General features: G+C 40.2%; 2 long non-coding RNA genes across 4 annotated transcripts in view; one reads left to right on the forward strand and one right to left on the reverse strand.

Moving 5' to 3' along the window:
- Nucleotides 1–3,760: 3,760 nt before the first annotated feature.
- Nucleotides 3,761–20,620, reverse strand: part of LOC145444995 (uncharacterized) — a 38,564-nt gene continuing 21,704 nt past the window's right edge. The window contains exon 3 of the long non-coding RNA XR_013916837.1: nt 3,761–5,014. This is a non-coding gene — a long non-coding RNA (uncharacterized LOC145444995). The remainder of the gene's footprint in view (nt 5,015–20,620) is intronic.
- The window catches only part of LOC145445049 (uncharacterized), a 199,089-nt gene continuing 196,475 nt past the window's right edge, over nt 18,007–20,620 (forward strand). For 2 of the 3 annotated variants that reach the window (XR_013916870.1, XR_013916869.1), the window contains exon 1: nt 18,008–18,046. This is a non-coding gene — a long non-coding RNA (uncharacterized LOC145445049). Of the gene's footprint in view, nt 18,047–20,620 lie in introns of all 3 variants that reach the window. The other variant, XR_013916868.1, reaches the window with a different exon arrangement.

Below are 20,620 nucleotides of genomic sequence, written 5' to 3' on the forward strand. Positions count from 1 at the left end.
ATTCAAAATGTGCAATGACTCGATATGACTAGTGACTAGCAGCTAGAGGCTTGATCCCGGCACCGACACGTGTAGATTAACCACGCAACTCACATGCAACATGAACTGTCCGGTTATCAAAAATAGCTTGAATAAAACGACCCAATGCGATGTTGGGAAGAAAAAAGGATAACATGTCAGCGGATGTATCATCGACATATCGCGTGACTATACGTATTACTTGAATACGATGCAAGGTTTATACACGGGATACACGGGAAAAAAGGACAATTACTAAGTATACCTTCCGTTTAGTATGTCGGAAGAAGTCAGCGTGAAGTACATGTTTTGGTCAGCTCGCACGCATCAAACTTAACATGAGCACTTGAACGAGACAACAATCATATCGCGTTACTTTACCCACCCACAAGTCAACTCAACCAGACCTAGAGCAAAGCGATACCACGGGCTTGGCACATGATTCCAAGTGACTTTTTATCAATTGATTATAACAGAGGCGGGCAACTTAGGCCCGTGACGGGATTATGTGCGGCCCGCCGACAGATTTTACCATGAAAGAGAAATTCAAACCTGAACAATGGACAAATTTTTTGCGTCACTGAATGAATCCGAATTTGCCTATCTGACAAAGATCGCCTTAAAACTACTTGTTCTGTATGGTCTGCATACATTCGCGAGCAAATATTTCCGATCATGAACATTAACATGACAAAGCGGCGTCCCAATCGAAGTGATGTATACGGTGCAGTCTTTACTAAGGTTTTCTGCGTCCGACATGGAGCCAGAGTTAAAAGAACTTGTTGAAAACTTTGATCGACCACATTGACTTCACGAGTTATTGAAGTATTACGTTCATACATTCATTATATACTGTTTGGTCTCTATTCTTTAAACTTAAAATTTACATTAAATACGACTTGTATAGGAAGATATATACGCGAATAATATATCATGTAGCCTAATGCATAATGCTCAAAGAAAAGGATAAACGAAAAAATATTTTATTCAATGTCCTCATTTGGATTTATATTCTCTATTGTCCTCTGCTCGTCCAATCTCTTTTTTACAAGATTGAAATGGACACTGTATCAGCAAAACTAAATACGTCACTCACTAACATCGAACTTAAATGGTTGATAACATCATTCAGACTGTGCAAAATCTAGCGGCGAGATAGCGTAGTGGTGTGATCCACAGGTGCGACACCGGCGACGCCAATGGGTAGCGGGTTCGAGTTCGGCCGAGGTGGACTCCAGAAATCGTATCTCAGTGTTGAAGGTTTATCTAGGCTCCTACTCGCCTCGTGATTCCCATGAGCAAAGGGGTGCAAGTAGTGCAGTGATGAAGAAACCAAAATCTGATAAAGTCGAAAAATTCGGCATGTTTTTTGCGGTAATTCAATCCATATCTGAACGCTTCATCCACATGTCATGCCCTTCGTTTACGTTTCCCTTTGTATTTGCCGATATTTAGAATAGCTAATTCCATTAATGATAATCTTGGTTAGAGAGAATCAGTATCACAGAGTACAACAACACTTGTGCAGGTGTGCTCCATCACAGATTCCCTGTAAATTACCAATTGAATTTCTTTTTCGTGACTCCTATGGTCATTGACATCATCGCCTTGGGCAATTTGTCTAATTTAAGCGACTCCCACTTTTACTGTCTCATTTCGATGTGACATTTTTCTTTAAAATCTTCATAACATGAAAATCGTTTGAAAATAAGAAGAATGACAGAAATGGGAAAGGAGCTTCATAAACTCAGTGAAGACATGAATTAAGTTGAGTCCTTGGCTGGGAGAGATAAAAGAAGCGTGGCTATTGATTTAAGAATCAGCAATCGTTGGCTTGTAAATAGTTGGACCGTAAAGAATGTGCCAGAGTCCCAGAATTCCACGAACTTCATTGGTAGTTTACATTGCTGCAGCTGTCCAGTATTGTTGTTTCTATTGTAACTTCCATTTGAATAGCTATTGTTGATAAATGACCCTGTTACGATTGCCCCGCGGCATGGGGCAATCGTAACGCTTCGGGAAAATTTAAAACCAAATATTTTTATGATGAAATATTAAATCGAGTTCCGTGTTTGCTTCTATACCACATATTCGGTGGTCGATATCGATAAGTAATGAGTTGAAAAGAACATTTCCAGGAAACGCCGATATTTCAATGAAAATGTGAACATCGTTACAATATTCCCAGGTCTCCACCACTAATTCTGTGCTATCATCAATGAACATGTTCCACATGTTCCATCAGGGGGGATTCTCTCATTGGAAGCATGTCATAAGGATCTGGAACTGTTTTGTATAAAACACGCATCATTCCACTTGCGCAGCATCGCATCGCAGGTCGCATCCATTTCAACGCGGACAAGCCGCCTTCGACCATTTTGCCCGGTTAAATATAGTTCAATATCTGGAATCTCATGTATATTTTGCAGTATTCATACGTGTTCTGAGTCGAGACTATCAATAAACTATGTCTGCTGGGATTTTATTCGTATACTATATCCGGAGCTGTCTATCTTTGCAACATACATTGTGTGTTATGAGAGGACGGAAAGACTACTTCAGTTGGTTTATGTTTGATGACTTCTCCAATACCAATAAGGCGAAAATATCATCACCGAAGAAGCACGTGCATAGAGTATTACCTTGGATCAGTGTTGGGATCAAGTCACTACCTTCGAGTCACGAGTCATTTCGAGTCATTGCACATTTTGACTCGAGTCAAGTCAAGTCAATCGGTTTTCGAAGGTGACTCGAGTCAAGTCAAGTCACTCGATTTTTGGAGGTGACTCGAGTCAAGTCGAGTCAAGTCAAGTCAAGTCACGAGTCAAGTCAAAATTCAAGTCAAGTTGCCTTTTCGTAGTATGAGGCATGATTACGTCATTACATTTTGCTAGTTGTCTGAAATACAGATTGAGTGGTCATTGATTTTGAACCGATGAACGAATATCGAGTTGAATATACACCCAAGAAGGCGCTGTATCGCTCACACATACGTAGTCTCAGTTTATAGTTACCGACAGAAATAGAGAATAGAGAAACGAATTGGTAAGATGCAATACATTACCCTTTACTCATTTACATATTGATATGATACAATTCGAGCCTGCGCCAATGGTTGAGGAGTATATAAGATATATTCGAATTCAAAATCAATAAAACAAGAGGTTTGGTTAAGGTAGCCTATATAATTTTCTATTATATTACTTTACTGCTAGTTTACTACAACAATAAGCTGTAAGGTTCGATCATTTCGTTTGTGGTCAATTTATTTGTGAGAGAACAATGGAGGCTCAGTAAAACGCACGATCATTGAATGATTGTTCGCTCTCACGGGTTACACCATTGTTTCGCGAACATTCCGAACATATGCAGGTTACAGTGATTTTTATCGACACCGATTAATTGATGACTTGAAATTGACTCGTGAATTTTGCTCCGAGTCACGAGTCAATCTACATTTCTGATACGCCGAGTCAAGTCAAGTCAAGTCATTTTAGCAAAGTGACTCGAGTCAAGTCAAGTGAAAAAGGTGACTCGAGTCTGACTCGAGTCAAGTCATGACTCGAGTCATCCCAACACTGCCTTGGATACGTTTGATATGAGTTTCAAGTTGAAAATGTAATGTGATTTTTGTCTCTCAGAACTTCTCACTTGAAATCGTATGCCCAGTGAGATCATCACTTGACGCTTAGCGGGATTTGTCCACCTCTATCAAGATTCAGCATTTAACACACAGTTCATAATCTTGATCGCTTTATTTTATAGAAAGCAACTTCACATGAAAAATTATGGACGTGCAAGACTGTTTGGGGGAAGATACAGAGAAATTAAATTCCAAACCTCAAGCGTACAGACGACAGCAATTTGACACCGAATCCCATAGACTGTGTTTCAAGCACTATATTGTTTTGTAAATAATGAGGATGCTACTCGTATGAGTCTTCGATGAACCAGAAAGCAATATAGTTGACGATATTCTAATCATAGCAAACATATGTCTCAAGGCATTAACAAACAGGGAAAAGTGCGTAAACCTAATCAGCCGTATTAATATTCCGGAGAATATCAAAATGACAGTACAGTCTAGCTTACGTCTAGTATATATACATATATAGCCATTGGACACATTACAAAAGCGCTGCAATGTCATATATGACAGGTGCTCGTGCTCAGAAACGAGTTACTTCCACTCTATCAGAGTGCTCAGTGCTCACGTATGTTTGACCAATTACACTGCCTACTCAAGTGATTTTGTTATTGACGAATTCCACTTTCCCATCAATGGTCAGCTGACGTTAACTACTTGTCAATTCTTCAACTTTACCAATGAAGAAGGTAGAATTTGGGAGTGATTGAGCTACAAATTTCAGGGAAATTCTCAAAAATAACTGACCTCTCACGATAACAGTGTACCAGTTTAAAATAGTTCACCAAAAAACGGCGCCATCATTTATTCATTACCAGTCACAAAAACGCCCAACAAAAGTTGATAGCCTTTCCCAAGGATTGACTGGAATAAGTCTGCAAGGATCCTAATACTTCTAACTAATTATTCAATTTTCAATTATTTTGTAGCTTCGTAGCCTATACGTTTTTACTTCCACTTCGCGTAATTTATGCATGGATTGGACATCGCTATAATTCTACTTCTAGCTTATTGCTAGTCACGTGACAGTACTTTTACTTCGACTTGTATAGCCGTTTAACCTGCTAAAAAACCCGATATGTAATAAAATTACTGTGATGACGTTTGATAATTCTTACCACCGATATACTTCCATAATGATGAGACACCAAAAGCAAAACATATAGCGCATACTAATTTAATATTTCTGGCTTATTCCATTGCGCCAAAACCAATATACATTGAAGATATCCATTACAATGAACCAAAGCAAAATATGTTCCAAAAATGACGGATTTAGTTACGTTGGTCTTTCAAGGACATACGGAGATACGCGATCTTCGGAGGCTTCCGTCTTGACTCAATCAAATTCTGCCGAAAAAGCTGATATGTAATTACATCCAACAGCATGATTTAATACAGTGCTTTTCAACCTGTTTGAGCGTCATCCGGGATTTTTTAGCACGTAATATTTCATCCGCACAGATGAACCGCAAATTGGTATACCAAAAGAAAATTAAGACACTTAATAATATTTTATTCAGGTGTGCAAGTGGGCTACTGATTTAGGCCATCGAGTGTCTCACTAAAAAGACAACAATTTCCCTCGTTTTGATTTATTTCAACCATAGCGCATCATTTCGACCTAATCAGTTTTTTGGTTTTATACGGGAAATTCTAGTGCTTGATAGTGATGAGCGGAGTCTGCTTTTCGAGACTCCGAGTCCCTCCGACAACTTTGTTCTCTGAGGCAAAGTCCCTCCGACTCCGGGGATCTCAATCCCAGTCTCCGAGATAACCCGAAGAATCTTGTCCAGTCTCCAAAACCATATCGGTAGAGGTAGTTATTCAAAACCATTGTCGAAGAATCCCAATCGATGTTTTCGATAGCCTGTCTGATATTCAGACCAGTTTTCTTAGTATCCGTGAATTGCCGAACAGTCGCAACATTACTTCTGAGAGTCAAGATCTCTCCAACAAAATATACAGTCAAGCTAATAGAACTGCGACCCTTTAGATCGGTCCACATATCTGTGGTGATGCCAGCCAGCCCATAAGACTTGATAGCAACTCTTAGTTCCTCTGACAGCTTCTGCTTCAAAGATGAAGCCTCCTCATCCAACTTACATTTCACTGTAAATCTGGATGGCAAAACGTCTTCTGCACAACACCACGGCAAACCGGCACTTCTTCGGTATATTCTCCACCCGGCGATCAGTGTTCCCCATGATCACCTTCTCCTTTGATTTCTCGCTTACTTTTTTGTTGGAAGAAAGAAAGGAACTTTCTTCAACTGCGATCAATTCTTCTTACACGCTTCGCTATGTCTTCGAAGATGCGACGTACCACTTGTCGACTTGTGATGCTTTAGCTGAACATTGCAATTTTGACATCTCGCAAACCCAGTTGGTCGTTATTATCATGCAGCATCAGAGTGAAATCCTTCCACACATCACTCTTTTTCTGCATCTTTGTGGGTAACCCACTTGACGTCGACGGTGCTTCAGCCATTATATTAAAACGACGAAGGAAGACCAGTCAGTTCGAACTAACTACCACTAACACCACTGGAATCGACGATCACAGGTTTCAGTAAATTAAGTTCCGCATCGCCATGAAACAGTTGATGGAACTGCACTAAACATACATGATGCATCGTTGACGCACCGATCGACGCTCCTTGGAGTTGACTAAATGACTAGTGAGACTGACTTCCAATTTTGAAGCTGATACATGATATCTGGAATTTGGAGTCTGAGACAGAACAGCAGCAGAAACTTGATTGCGGTGCTGTTTTTTCTTATCACATCAAAGTCATTTCTCAATCAAACCAAACATTACATGACGAATATTCAGATGAGTTCTGGATGACTGACCACGTCAATCAATATTGGAGGAAGCGTAGTTGATGCGAGCAGAGGAAAGCAGTAGGTTGCAGTTAGTGTGGCTGTTCAGAAATTCGGAATGTTTTGTTTTTACAGGGTAAGATCAGCTTACCTTAGTGATTTATGTATTGTTGAAATCTTTAAAGCGGGCTTAGATGCTGGTATGCCTCTGAGCGGATCTTACTAGCGAAATGTCATTAAATCATTGTAACACATTGGGAGCTTGTGCACGATCTGCCCTAAGTCAACGGTATTTCGGTCCCGGCGCTCAGGCAAAATCCGCCGTTTCATAAACGGAAAATTATTAATGGGCACACTGCTTTTTACCGGGTGGAAATTACAATAACCTGTCTGCTTTTGAAGCTGAATGGGAAATGAAGGTGTTAATATTGAATGATAGTAATTCTATAAAATCAAACGAGTGGATTTATATAGATTGTTACGAATTAGTGATTTGAATACTTATAAATATCGATGTATGATATGATTTGCAGGCGAACTGTAACGTATCCGATATATAAAAGGAAGTTGTATGAGTCGATATAAAAGGCGGGCATCGCAGTCATTATAATCAGATGATCATCGATCGCGAATCGTGAATCAATAGCTGACAGAAAAGCGGTTATTGCGGAACGAGGAAAATTATGAATATACAGCAATTGGCAGTGACGGGCGTTATTACTAACCTGGACTGTTGCATACAATTTATGAGAGATCATGGAGTGTTGGCGAAATCAATGGATTGCTCTCTGTGCGGGATTACGATGAAACAGGAGGTCACCGGTGCGGTAAAGGACGGCTATCGATTTCGATGCATTAATGCAGCCTGTCGCACTACTTCAAGCATAAGAAAAGGATCCTTCTTTTCAAAAAGTAATCTGGGATTAAAAGAGTTATTGCTCGTAACTTATTTTTGGACGACTGAAGCACCACAGCATAGAATTGTGTCGGAAAGTGGGGTTTGCGCCAGATCGGTAATAGATTGGTGTAATTTCTTGAGAGAAATATGCTCCGAAGCACTTATGCGGGACACAAGTCAGTTGGGTGGAGACTCAATCGTGGAAGTGGATGAAACGCTGATTTCAAGGAGACGCAGAGGTACTAATGCTTCTGGACGTTCGGTTGCTTCTGCTCAAGTCTGGCTTTTGGGAGGCATTGATAGATCCTCCAAGAAGGTATTCCTTGAAATTATACCCCCAGAATTAGGACGAACGGCTCCGGTTCTTGAAAGTTTAATTGTGAAACATGTAAAACCAGGGACAACGATCCATACTGACTGTTTTGCCTCTTATCGAAATTTAGAGCGATTGGGGCAAGGTTATCGTCATCGTACGATAAATCACAGCTACTCCTATGTATCTCCGGAAGACCGAACATTGCATACCCAGGGGATCGAGAGCATGTGGTCCAGCTTGAAAAAGGCAATCAAACGTGGACATGGTATCCAACGAGATTTATTGGCTTCTTATTTGGATTTCTGGGTTTGGGCTCGTGAGCACCCCAGACAACGAAGATTCCTGGATTTCCTGCAAGCAATAGCTTCCAATCCGAAGTATGACGTATCAAATCTGTAGGGAGTAGGAATTACTTGCATCCGATAGTTACAACGACCGGACAAAAGATAAAACAAATTATAGGCTAGTGTAAAAAAAAAAAACGGCCCAAGAGGTTAAAGCGGTGTGATCAAATTAGTAGTGGTAAATATTTTTAGTAGAATAGGGTAGCCGGTTGGATAAGTACTATTATCAACGGGTATATTGATTTTGTCTTTTGCAGAAAAAGGATAATTTAGGATTTCAGTTAAGGAAGCGAATGATCTTGTCTGCTGATCCACCAATTTCCGGACCGTGGTGTACGTATTTAATATTGATATGTACAATTGGGGCTTCGCTATATCATATTGTATTGTGCTGTTGGCCTTGGAAGTCACACTTGGCCACGGTGGAGCACCTTTAAGGGATCACATTCATGGCGACCGTTCGAGAACTATTACAGATGCCAGATTTGGAAGATTAACAAGCTCAATGCCCGAGGGATGGCAGAAACTACCGAACACACGATGGGAATCGTATAATTTAAGTCACGTCTGGCAAGAAACAGGAGATGACCAGCATCGTTTTGAGAATCCTGGGATGTTTTATTCGTCCACTTTCGGGTATGTGATAGCCGAGAAGATAAGCTACAGACAATATGCCTTTCCGCAAGGTCATTTTTGGACGGATAGCAATGAATTTGAGCGGACTTGCTTATGTGAACGTAGAATAGGGTACATTGTGCCTGGTCTTCAGTATCAGGCCCTGAAAAAGACCGTAACGTACACCCGCGAAACAGGATCTTATCTCAGATTGCATTGGAATTGGAATATGACGGACTCTGATGTCCGGCAGTTCAATCCGGGAAATAGGTTTATAGAAGCTATGACCAAATATAAATTGGTGCTATTAAGATTGTTCGATAATTATGCCAGTATTCGTGCATCTTGTCACGTGCAAGAAGAAAACAACAAGACCCAAGCCGATTTATACAACGTATTCAATCATTCTAAGAATGAAATTGCACATTGCTAACCAAAAAATCATGGGCATGAATGTGTCTTGTGCAGTATGGTTGGATTGGTATATGCTTTCGAACCGGCAAAACCCGACTTATTGATTATGGAAGTGGATTTCTCCAAAGGGCTCGGATATTGGGAAGGCGATACTATACCTAAGCGAAAATCGTGGTGGGATATTGGTCAAGAGCGTCGCCCGGTTGCTAATTTATGGCCAAGAGAAACTAATCAGGCATGGTGGGTAGTGCTACCAGAGCGTGTTAAATGGTTGCTTCCCCTTTACGCATATGATAAAGTTCAAGATTTGAGAGACGGTCTTCCACGCAGGACACAGGGGTGTCTTCCGTTATATTCTGAATTTCCATCCATGACCAGAACTGATGAAGAATGTAAAGCCCGTGTGCTGGCAAATGCCGAGCGTTGTCGTGACCCTGTCGGTGGATTAGAAATTAAATTAGCGCATTTTGATCACATTCATTACGATACGGAAAATGGAGCTTTGAGATTTCCTGGGCCACCGCTGATGATCAAGGGTCACGGTAGGAGTGAAATGCGTGGCATACAGTCTTCCAAACGTACTAAATCTCGAAAGAAAAGGTTCTTGTTTTTTGCATTAATAATGGTTTTTTCGTCAATTTTTACATTAACTGCCGCATCAACATTACAGAGTGAGTTTAATGCTAGGACGAAAGATCTTACTGACCAGTTGAACACTAGGTTTACATTGTTAGAGAGTGATCTTAAGGAAGTGGCCGACAAAGTTAACCAACTCGCAGCGGTAACGGTGTCCCAGGGTCAAAATCTAAATCAAGTAATCATAGGAATGTTAGAACATGAGCGAACGCGCGACGCCCAACTTGAGGCCATTATTGCCCAAGTTCATGAAAACAAGAATATGATAATAGCTCAAGCAGACTTGTATTTTTCTACTATTCAAACTGTGCACTCTATGACGATCGCAGAAGTGGCTGTAAATGATTTGATTATTTCAAAGTTACAAAATAGCACGGGAAAAGCTATTTTTGATTCAACCAAAGCTTATTTAGTGCGAATTAAAAATGGACTAATACATTTGAAAGAGCATGGCCAATTGATAACCGCGTATCAGTTGGATTATCGGAATTTTTCTAATCATCAAGGTCAAATTTTAAAGGCGGCGCGTGAAAAATTGAATGACACCATGGCAGAGACTGAATATAGGGTTAAGGTTTACCAACAAGGGGTGAATAGCACCTTAGTTTTGAACACTACCGAGTTTAGCCACGATAACATAACCTTCATTTCCTTGAACGGCTCGATAGGAAAAGAACTATTCCAAGATATAGGATATGGCATAAAAACTGTAGCTGAGGGCACCGGCCATGTGATTAGTGAAATTTTGCAAGATACGGGAACTCTAATTAAGACAGGTGTCGATGGAGTTGGAGATATGATTGGTACCGGGCTAGGATCTATTTTTGGGGGATTAGGAAAATTTCTAATTCCGATTGGCATAGTATTGGGTGCATTAATAATAATTTATTGTCTGATAAAATTCTCCCCAGGTTGTAAAAGTCGAAAAACTACGATAGCTGAAAGGAATAATCATACTGAAATGGCTACTTTTGTCACAACCGTTGTACCACGCCGAAATATCGTTAAAAAAGTAGTGCGGCGATCTGAGTATAATGTATAAATTTTGTGCGATCTTACTTATAGTTGCAAATATTTAGAAATAGACTTAACCTATACATATTGTATTGAGGATATCATTATGAAGCCAAGTGTCTGTCTTAATTTCGGGATGTGTTTCGTAACATGTGCCCTGTTCGCGCGGGGTGAAAAAGATAATTGGACATTGGCTGACTTGAAGATTCAACCAATCACGAGGCTGAATTACGACCTATGGATAAATACTACGACGCGGTTGTCGGAACGAATAGCTCTGCAAGATTTGTTCCAATTGCCGAAGCTTGAGGGATCCTTGAATTCAACAAAATGGGAATCAAGACGATATGGTATGATTTCATCGAAAAATCGTACAATTAGCGAAAATCTCCAACCCCGTGGTAAATACTGGACCGATCCTGTAGCGTTAGAGCAACAATGTCTGTGTGTTCGATCATTGGCTTTGGTTAGGCCGAGTTTGCAATACAGTAATCTATTCAAAAATGTCACCTATCATAGGAAACCACAATCCGATTTAAGACATATGTTAGTTTGGGCGGAAACACCTGATTCATTAAGGCGGAATAATAATTTAAATGTATATAATGGCGTTATGACAATTTATAAATTTCTGCTCATTAAGTTACTACAGCGGCATTTGGTTGTTCAGGCCTCTTGTGAAAACACTGATGAGAATGATTTGGCTGGATCCACAGATTTCCCGATGAATATATTAAGAGAGTGTATACGAAGGCGTTACCGAGTAACGGTGTGTATATCTTGTGCTTTTTCCGGTTATCAGCAAATATTAGAACCGATCCCTAGAGGTTTCTTAATTCAAGAATTTGACGATACCTTGGATAAGTTTTTATCTCGTGATACCACTGAGACAAATAACTTAGAGAGTCGATACCAATGGGCCGCGTCGGAGAATTATTGGCCTTTGAAAGGAACCCGACCGATATTTGATGAAAATATTCGCTGGATTAAAGCGACGGTGAGACACACTGGGCGGGTTTATCGTGATGGTGACATTAGGTTGCAATCTGGTAAGTTACCAGTCTATTCGTCGTTTCCGTCTATGCTACATGGGGACGGGTTCTGTAGAAATAGGACTCGGATAGTTGAGTGTGGAAATGTGTTCGTTGGAGTGAGGGCTAAAATCGCATTGCGTAACCATGTGAGATACGATCCGGCCCACAATAAGTCGGTATTCGCTGATATGAATGATGGGATAATATTAGGTCGCCCTATAGAAGGCAAGGTTAAACGATCCATGGAAGTGAATAATACCTTTTTGATATTACCACCGGATCATTTGGGATTAACTTTTCAACAATACTTGGACAATATGACTAATCAATTACTTGTTGCTATTCAACAAAATCTCGATCAATTAGCTGGACCAATCAGCAAAACCGGATTGCTAATCGATAATCAGAGGGGAAAAAATGTTTCGAATCTACAGATACATTCTTATAGTGAAATAGTAAGTGAATATGAACGGCGATCCCAAGACATAGCGAGGTTGAATGATTGTTTTATACAAAAAATGATATTAAAATTGTTGGGAAAAATGGATAAGAGGTTTGCAAGTTGGTATATTTCTGGAATGTGGTATGCAGCGTCATGGGACAATGCGAACCTTATAGTCACACCGGTGGGTTATTATTCTCGCGATTTTGAACCAGCAACAATGTTAGAGCGAGTTATAAGAACTGGCGAAAAGTTGCCGGAATTGGGTGGTAATGGATCACGTGAAATGATACTAACTAGAACAACAGTTCGACCTACTATGAATTCTCAGGAGGCCACCAGAATAACTACAAGTATTGACATTGGACTTCACGACCCTAGAACAACGGACATTTCTCTGGACACTGCAGAACCCGAGAACTCGCTGGAAACCGAAGTTGCCTTTCGGACTGACCTGGATCCCAAAATAACATTAAAGCAGAGGTTGGAGAATTTATCGCGCGATGAACAAAATTATACGCGTAAAGGTTATAATGCACCGATATTGACCTTTAAAAAGATTATGACATTGCTCGTCACTACAGAACCTGGAATAATTGCCGTAGTGGTAGGATTATTGGTGATATCGGGAATAATTATTGGCTATATTAATTACCGATGCGTGAAAAAACAAGTAAAATACCGAATTGCCAAACGAAATAGAGATCATTGGATTACTATGATGCCAAGAAATGAGGATTTAGAGGATAATGATAATCCGTGGTACGACTAGTAAGGTTTTAAATTCAACAACAAGGAAAATAATTTCAATCAATATTGTGTAACTAGAGAAATCAGAATGTGAGAATATTGGATGTCATATTTAATTGTGTAGGGTTAGCCTGTAAATTTAGTTCGTTGATTTTAAAATTCGTTGCTGTCTTGCACAATGACCATATGGTCGTTTTGATGGACGGAAATGACCGGATATGGGTAGCATGAATAAGATATTCCAGGAAAATTTATGACGTTAGTTGATCACGACAATCGTTGAATCGGGCTCGATTATTAGATTAGGAGAGGGTTTAAAAAAACCGGAATCGGGTCATCATATTTTAACGGATATGGGCAAGCTGGGGTTTACGGATACCATATGTTGGGGTCTAACGTTGAATTGGTGGCACTCTGACGTATAAGTTTCCGATCTTAACTATCCTATGATGCTCGTTTCTTTTGGGCAAGGCGTGAGGCCTATTTCCGGTTGCCACTAGAAGAGAAAATGATATATAGGATACATCGAAATATGGTTTAAGTCAAATAGATCGTGAGGGTCACGAGTGAAGGTTAGCGTAGTTAGGGTGATTGGGAATTTAAGAATAAATGACCAATAACTATTAATGCTTATATCTGATTGTAGTGGCAGAGGAATTGCGAGAAATTAATTAATAGTTCTTAGTCGAGGCGGATCGGTTTAAGATGGAAGGAATGAATTTGGAAATGATGAATGTTTATAGGAATCTACATGGGAATTGCCTTGCGCAATGTGGCTGCCTGGGATATTGTCCTCAGTTTTTCTGTACCGAAGCCAAATTAACGTCGGCGCAGATAACCTGTCAATGGCAAACAATATTAAATAGTCGAGCATACCTTCAGATAAAAAATAAGAGTACGAGAATGAAAGATTATCTTCACTATTTTATATCAAAAAATTCAGATTTCACGAAACCACTTTTTGGCACTGATTACAGAGTGGAACGATGGTCTAGGAAATATAATGTGGCGCATTTCGTGGGATGTGAACTAGATCCGTTTAAGAATACGGGACTTTCGGACGAAATGTGGGAGGAGATCTATTGTATTCCATATTTGGGCAATGATTTGTGGATTACACGCATAATTGGAATATGTGCGAAAATGTTCCATAAATGTTTTAGGGAGCTTCTGCGTAGCATTTTCCCTGCCATGCCAAATCCAGAAGAGGGAATTAAAGATTTTATAATTTGGGTTTTGTACCCGGAAGCGATAATATTTGGACTGTCTAGTAATGAGGAGGGTGTTTTGGAGGAGAAAAGCATGTTAATTTCGGAAACACATTATTTGGCTTGTCGTGATAAGAAGGCATTTAGTCTGAGGAGTTACTGTGATCGCTTTACCGGATTGTAAGATGATTGAAATTGAGACCGTGATATCATGATAAGATGATGGTGTTGATCCTTGGTGTAACAAACAAAACAGAGAACTTGATATTAATAAATTGTGGTTTCCGTTAAGACGATATTAAAGTAATTTTGATATAAATAATAGGCTTCCTTACCAGCGATGTGCGGCAATGGAATCTATTGTAATGAAGTCCACAGTACCAATTTTAGAAGAGAAAACGTGTTTTCAGTAATATGTGAGTGTGAAATGGTGGCAATCTTTATTGAAAGAAATACCACTGTAGATTGGGTAGCCACCATTTTGAGTCAAAACCAGCATTTGGGTATGAAGCATTTCAATAATCATCCAGGTCACCCCAATATTGACGCGTGGATACAGCGATATCGTAGAGAATATTTTCACTATTCAGACCAGCGGGACCGTGTGTATACCGTTTTGGACGTAGCTTTGAGCTCCTATTTACGAAGTACCAATCAAGCTATGATCCCCAAAAGAAAGACAAAATTGATTCGCGGAGTTTTGGTCCCAGAGAAGGTTATATCGGCCATATCTGTCATAGACCGTGTTACATTGGCTAGCGCGGAATATAAATATTTGACATCGAACCTAGTCATTTTAGAAATTGCCTCCGAGCTTCTATGCGCCAATGATAATCACGCGGGTAGGAACTCGCAGGCCGAAATTGAGGGAGACGAAAGTAATGTATGGTCGGTAACTGAGGAGTCTATGGAAGCTACCACGACAGGAACAGCTGATGAGAGGGAACTTTATCTTCATCCAATAAAAAGGGAGGAATCGCCGTTAGTGGTCGGAGGCTCAGAATGTGAAGAGGACAACATGGATATCACAATTACACGCGTGGTGTCCCTTGCTCACCAACAGGAAGTCCGGGGGAAAAGGCGCGGATCTCGTCGAAGGCGATTTTGGTGGAATCATGAACGGAATGTTGGACAACACCGTAGTCATGATCGATGTGCTCGGACCAGTCGATACGACGTCAGTCAGAACAGGTCGGAATTAGAGTTTGGGGAAGCGGGAAGTAGTAAATCGAGAATGGGATACTACCCTTATTGAAAAGTAGTTTTGACGTTAATGGCCGTAAGAACAGTCAGCCAAATGTATGGTTTGGTGACAGACATGGAGTAGGCGTTGTATCATTGGAAATTTCATTTAGAGGTGTTTATTATATTAGAAGTGAAGTACGGATTTATTTTATTAGATGTGGGTGGTGATTTAAGCATAATTACGAGATATGTAATTCTTTATATTATTTTAGATGTGTAATTTTACGAAAGGCGTTTAACCGATCCTTGCGCGGTTAAGGGTATTTCCTAATATTATTGATGGATGATATAGTATAATTAAATTTAATATTATTATGGTGGGCTTGACAATAGTGTTTCGAGTAATTTCAAAAAGAATAGATGTAGGCTACCTTTTCCAAAGGTCATAGTGGAGCAGTAATAAGCAATTGAATATTACGAGAAATTATGTAATGGTTTAATGCGTAAGGCAGGAGTGGTTATATGATTGAAAGACTATGACATGGTTCGTATCGACGGCTTTGTAAATATTGTGAAATTAAAGTCGTATATGAGGATTATACCGGAAGGAATAAGGAAGTTATTAGATGATGGATAGAGGGATTTAAACTTATGGCCCTATGGCGTAGTTATCTAATTCATTAAATACTGTGTAAAATCTTAATAATCGAACGGCCCTAACAGTAGATAGTATGTCATGTAATTTACACGAAATGAGGTCATAAAATTGGAATTTTGTGAGTTATTACCCTTCAAAACAATGCCCGGCTGATCCATATGAAGCCATGTAATTGTGACCCTGACCCTTCATTAGTGTTTAGAACTGGACCTAGAACGTCAAAAATACTCATTTGTAATAGGCTCATGTGGTTATGTGTGATGTATAAATATTGTTTTAATTGAAATTTTATGGTTATGTATGATGTGATACAGTTTATGATATATTGGTTTAATGCTCACGTGTAAGATACATTTACCAGTTAATGTTGTTAAAGCATGCGCCATGTGCAAAGCGTTGTATTGCGAGTTTTCACGAACTGTTCATGCGGCTTGGTCTCCGACTGAAGAAGAATTTATGGAGCAGGCCAAGAAAGAAATAGAATTTTTGACATCATCAGCCGAACCGCTGGTACACTTATGCGAAGTCCTTACCAACCAACTCCATCCCAGAGTAATGTGCGTCCTTGGAGACTTATGGGAGATATATTTCGACGATTATGAAGGTTTTTCATTGAAATACGTCCCTGAATATTATTGTTTCCATGGGTTGAAAGACGAAATCGGCAAATTTCTTGCGCACGTGGTGGACTGGATGTGCATAATCGACCCAGAAATCCCGCAACTGTGGCATGGTGATGAACAATTAAAAATCAAAGTGATTTATGATCTACTGTTGCCAGAAGCTATCATATTTTGCCATTCAAAATGTATGGGAATATCATTGGCTGATGCGGAAAACCATTATCTTAGAGATGGAAAGAATCAGTTGATTGCGGGTGGATGGAAGACTGCGAAGGGTAAACTGAATGATCCAGCCAGGTGAGCTACGGGTTATTCGATGAAAGACAAAAAAGAGACTGAATTATTGTATTATGTTCGGCATCAGGCGTTGTCTCAACCCGAAATGATTGGACAATATTGTTGATGAGTGGGTGCTCGCATGAGCATATGGCGTGCTTTAACATTTTATGTAATCGATTTAATTAGATTGTCCGATGGAGAGTGCTGATAATAAGTTTGAATTATTGGAGTGGTATAGTTAGATTTTATGTATATCAAGGAATTTGTTAGAGAGTGCTTATGGGCGGAAATTTTCAATATTGCTTTTGAAATATGTGTTTGTATTATGTTCTTGGAGATATTCCGTATGCATATATATTTGCGTATTGATTTAAATGAGAGTCGCGGATTGTTTATATATAATGGTATAGGACGTAATGGTAGCGTAATTCATATATGTACTTATCTTATCAGGTTGAAACAGAGGTTATAATTAACGATAAAAGGTTATAACGTTTTGTATTGTGGGTAGAATGACCCTAGAAGGTTGAATCATTTAGATATTTAGTGTACGGGATGCTAAATATAGATGTTTTGCTTTCTAGTCCCCAAAAAATGGTGAATAAAATCACGCCCAACCCTATTTAGGTTACATGATTGTGTAGATATGTGGAGTAATTATTTCATTTTTTTTTGGATCAATGTATATTGAAAATTGTGTGATTTTGTGTGAATTATTTAGTATGCGTTGTAACTAGTCCACGCCCCAGCGACTAGAACCCCTACACTTGAGTGAGGCTGGACGGTGATAAAACCAAGACAAGTTGCTGGGGAGAACTGTCATAAAATTAGATAAGTAACACCCTAGTATACTCGAGATTATACAAATACACAAAAACCTTGATCAGCCTTAAACGATAAAATGAAGATGTAACAAGCCCTTCACCAGAATGCTTTGGCCCTAGGTCAATTATGAATACATGAAATAGACTATAGGATATGTGGAGATGCTATTGAAATATGGTCTTGATCGCATATGTGTTGAATTGCATGATTTTAGAAGACTAAGTAACAGTTGGATGCATTTTACGAATGATTGTTGCTATGGTAACATTGCTACTTGAATGTAAAGTCTAATATTGGAGTATTTGGTTGTATTAAGGTACCAAGGTCAAGTGCGTACAAATATGTTAGCTAAGACTGGACCCTAAGGTCATTGAAAGTTCAAGACACTTCGAAGGCTGCGCCACCTGCAACAGTGATTCACCAAAATTGGATTACAAGCAAAAGAACCAGGCAAACACAATATCTTCCTACTAACAAGATTGGAGGCAAGATATTTCTACAAACATTTGGAGGCACCCTGAGGAATTGTATTTCAAGGCGCCTGGTAATCATTGTTCTTGCTGGATGATTTCGTCTTCAGAGGCTACTGGACGGCCACGATCAAGCAGCCGGATCGCAATTTTTATTAGCGTTTGCAGTATAATAGCGTTCTCGGTCGCTTGCTACGTCATAAAGTCATTGGACCATGCGCAATTCATAATGACGGCGAATGTGTCAAATATTCAGTAAATAGGGGGTGATTCTAAAGCAATTATGAGTTTTTTTTGGCAGAAAAAGAAAAAAAATGACGCTTCTGCACTACAAAAGAATATTGCATTGATGAAAAACACTCAGCAGCGACATCTCGCGACTCAAACTAGAAAAGACCATTTAGTATCGGAGGTTCAGGACCAAGCAAAACTTTTGAAGGAGGTAAAATCTATGCTACCTAAAACTGTTAAAGATTTGAAACAGGCTAGAAAAGATGTCAAACAGGCGGAAATTGATTTGAACGCGGTACAAAAGGCCACCGAAAAAGCCTGCACCAAGATATCCGCTGAAACGCTGGACCAGGTTTTGAGTAGACAATTTCAAGCGGGGGTGGATTTTGAAAAAACGGAGGGAGTGTCAAAAATACTTTCTATGCCTACATTGGCGAACCCAAGACCGTCCGCTCCACCGCCGGATTATCGTGCAACTCAAACCATTCCGGTATTTACGAAGGCTTTGCTTCCAAGTTCTAGTGATTCCACGCTACCAAAAAAAATTCTGAAGCAACCCGGGGCAGCGCCGACTATAACAAATCCTAGTGTTATGCAAATGTCATCATTTCCCGTGGGAGTGGCTGGATTAGATGTGATTCCAGACCACCATGTCATCAGAGGATCAATTATTGGACCACCGGATTCGGAAGGCGTGCCACGATTGCTAGCATCGCAACGTTCACGTTTAATTGCGAAGCCGTTATTCACCCCACAAAACACACAGCGCCAAGGGCGGATTGTGGTGCCCCGGCCAGGGAAAAGAACCAGAGTTACCTGGTACGATGATGATAAGGGGGACGAGGGTGATAATGAGGACGATGACGCAGAGTCTGATCTTATTGACCTGGATGACCATAGTAGTGATTCGGGTCAGAGTCATGTTGATGTACCAAATACGAAGCCCATGACGATGCAAGAAATTTTAGCCATCATGAAATCGCCCGGAAGTATGCCTCTGTTGCGATTTATCGAGGATATACTTAGATGTGTACCACACGGCGATGGTGATACGATAGCGGACCGAATCTTGGCCAACGCTATACAGCATAAATTAATCATGGCAAAGAGATCGGATGAGGCGGAGCAATTGGCAGATATACTTAGCGTTGACAATCCAAAGTGGCAAGACGCTTTGGAAATATTGTCATTGGCCAACCCAATTGAGACGTGTAATAAGGATGCGTTGATTCGTGAATTTGCCGAGTCATTCAATTGGACAAAGACACCTATATTGGAAATTCATCGAGTTCTCAGAAAGATGGACCTGCCCCTCGATCAGATAGTAATGGGCGACCCAGATGGTATTAGACTCTTTCGAAATCTGAGGTCACTATTGCCCCCCACCCTGAGAACCCTGCTACAGGGCTATGAATTTTTGTCATGGCAAAAAATCGCCAAATTGTTGCAGGAATTTTGGAATAGTGAGAAAATGGATCGTCAAGCCGCGATAAAACCGTACGCAACTCCGGCATCTTATCCAGTGCATAAGCAAATACCGACAGCCGTTAATACACCGAATTCCGTGTCTTATCCGGTAGCCACGCCCACGCCAGTGACGATATATAATTGTCAAACTCCGAGAGATATGCCGTGCTGCCCTACTAGGAGCTCGGAAGGCGTGAGAAGTCAAACGCTGTATCAAGGAGCTGGGGTCGCTTACACGGTGGAACCCACACGGCGGAATCCTGAACGACAAGCAAAGAAGAATCGTTTTCAGCTGAATCGGAATCAGCCAACCTTGAGAGGTAGGACCGATGTGCCTAGCGATAAAAGAGACTCCACTCCAGCGGACAGTTATGAAGCAAGAAGAATAGCTCAAGAACAAGGTAGATCTTATAATTTTCTTGAGAACCCAAACGTCTTTGAAAAGCTTGGATTGTATACGCATCCTTCTAATGGCCAGAAGTTAATGGTGTGTTACCTATGTAAAAGTATAGGGCATTCTGTCAGCCAATGTTTATGCAAAGTAATCCTCTGGATTAACCAACTAGTACTTACTAAAGATGAGGAGGGTGAATGGATTGTCCGCCCTCGCTCGAAACCCCTTCCAAGCCCATTGTTTGAAGAAGTAAAATCTAAGTGGGAATCTTTCCTCCGAGGTGAAAATCCGGAGGGCAGAAAGCTAATGACAATCCAAGATTTAAACC

This window comes from Botryllus schlosseri, chromosome 1 (genome assembly GCF_051294905.1).
Source record: "Botryllus schlosseri isolate E-star chromosome 1, Bs_hap1, whole genome shotgun sequence".
Lineage (NCBI taxonomy): Eukaryota > Metazoa > Chordata > Ascidiacea > Stolidobranchia > Styelidae > Botryllus > Botryllus schlosseri.